The 2500-nt window shown below is 33.6% G+C and overlaps 1 protein-coding gene across 1 annotated transcript in view; it reads left to right on the top strand.

Annotated features, from left to right (window-relative positions):
* Nucleotides 1–442, top strand: part of LOC119597980 — a 15396-nt gene extending 14954 nt beyond the window's left edge. The window contains exon 13 of the mRNA XM_037947640.1: nt 1–442. This exon is cut by the window's left edge and continues 290 nt beyond it. The gene's annotated coding sequence lies outside the window, so the exon portion shown is untranslated.
* The last annotated feature ends 2058 nt before the right edge of the window (nt 443–2500 follow it).

Genomic DNA, 2500 nt, shown 5'->3' with positions numbered 1-2500 from the left:
ATAGAATTTTATTAATTGCAATATTATTCGGAGGTGTGACGGCAGGCAGGAGTCGTGTTGGTTGGAATTTGTGCGAATTTAAAGTTACAGAGATAGAGATAGATAGATAGATAGATAGATAGATAGATAGAGAGAGAGAGAGAGAGAGAGAGAGAGAGAGAATGATTTATAAAGCGAAAGAACAAGGGAACAATATTTTGGATTAAGTAACCATAGTGGTAAAATAAAGAAAAAAATTAAGCTCAAAATCATCACTCCAAAAAGCTAAAAGAAACACACATACACGCTTTTGTGAAGAGAAAAATACACCATTCTTTGAGTATTTAAAATTGAGAGCAACACAAGCGAGCACAGAACGCAACCCAGAGCAAGCCAGTAAACAAAAAATACACATACATCGCAAAACAACAACAAAAAATAAACGAGAAAAACATACCGTTTGACAGAGAATATATATATATATATATATATATATATATATATATATATATATATATATATATATATATATATATATATAATGTAAAACAAATGAATAAGTAAAGCTGTCTCACATCATAATCCTCCATGCGTGCGTCAGGAGAGCAGGCAACCCCACCCAACGCACAGCGCAACTCAAAGCAAACCACGTGCCTGCACTTGAAGCCATTATCAACTTAATTACCAAAACGTCCTTTACATCCGGTCTCCTGTATTGATGTCTGTGATATGTTTATCTTGTGCTTTTGCCTCTGTGCTTGTTTGTGGTTTTCGTTTGTCACATTTTGTTTGTAGAGGAAAGCGTGGCGCGGTTATAGGTTTGACTTCGTGTATGAGAAATTCATTTGTCGAGGAATTCATAGTTTTCCGCGTATAACGGATTGATTTAAATTAGGCATACAGTCCACTGTATGCGATTATATGATATACCATAACTATATAGTCTTCGAACACATCAACTTTTCGTATTTTTTTCGTAAATATTTGGTATGCTTCAAAAACAACGGATTAGAGAGTTTATCGTATCACATGTGCGTAGACATTCGTGTATAAAGGCGCCATGTATTTTGTATCTTTTATATCATTGTTCCTCATTAAATACAGTATAGATTTCCATTCATATATAATTTTCAGCATATAAATACGGCTTCTCTGATCAAATAATATATTTAAAAGCTTTTAGACATAATAAATAATTATTCATATATGGTACTATACACATTCCTTCATATGTAACGAATATACGGATAACTACAGTATTAATTTTTCTCGAGTCAAGGGATTACATGGCATTACATTAGTCACAATTGAAAGCTCTTTGCTGCATATTTTGACGGAAAGACTGTTGGCTAAGTTGCTTGCCCGCGTGCGTGTATCAACATAGTATATGCTAATGTTTCAACATATACTGTATGTGTAATTGTGTGCCTGAGTGTACGTCTTTGTGTGCCTGTTCGTATGTGTAAGTACGTGTGCGTATGTGGAATTAGAATGATGAACCGAAAAGGCATCCCATGTACTGGACAGAAACACAGCAAGTTGCCATACAGAGTTGAATCTCACCTCAGTAACTTATACTTAGAATAGTTTGTTTATAAGAGGTGCAATATGTAGATAAATATAAGATAAGATGAAATAATGAAGACGTGTGTGCAGAAGCGGTTAGATAAAGAAAATAAGTGTCTTACCAAAGATTTATATTAGGTTTAGTTATAAGAAAATATTTTGTTTGTTACAGGCACACTACCGAATTTCCGATACTAAGCTTGGTTAGCGGACCATGCCGGATTTTCAGATAGCCGAACTAACCGAGGTTACATTCATAATTCGGGTGTACGTTTTTAATCCTCTAATTATAGATTTCCCATGAAGTCTTGAGTGTGAATTGCATAAACAAATGAATAGAAAAGTGACACATGCGGTTGCACACTGAACTAATCTAGCGGGAATTTCAAATTGTATAGTTTGACCAGACTGATGCAGGTTCCGTGCCAACAGTTAGTGAGATATCTGTAATGTGCCTGTATTAAACAGTAATCATTATGTATCTGATGAAAATCATTTCTGAGAATTAAAGCTGGAAGGGCTGACTAAGATGCAGATTTTTTTTTTCTGAAATATACGAAATTTTATAATGCTATGAACTCTCTATGTCTCTTCATATATAATATACTATTGGTTAGAATTATGAAATATATGACCATATATTTGGAATACATTTTAAAATGGCTTCCAGTGTTCTTTATATAAAGGTAATTTCAGACTTCTGATATTTCTAAAATTAAAAGTAATGCCTTTTATTTTTATACATATTGTAAAAACTGTACAGCACACTGTATAAATGAAATACACTGAATATTGTGTTTTACTCTGTTGTGTACCCCAAAAAATGGAATACTTCCGACCGCCAAAACAAAACAGAAAATGGAAACACTACATTTTTTTTCTTTTCTTTTTTGTCATACAGAAAAGCTTTACTGATACAACAACACCACGCCCGTGTAGACTGGCAAAGAACCCT

This window comes from Penaeus monodon, chromosome 40, assembly GCF_015228065.2.
Source record: "Penaeus monodon isolate SGIC_2016 chromosome 40, NSTDA_Pmon_1, whole genome shotgun sequence".
Classification (NCBI taxonomy): domain Eukaryota; kingdom Metazoa; phylum Arthropoda; class Malacostraca; order Decapoda; family Penaeidae; genus Penaeus; species Penaeus monodon.
This window is presented reverse-complemented; position numbering and strand designations above follow the sequence as displayed.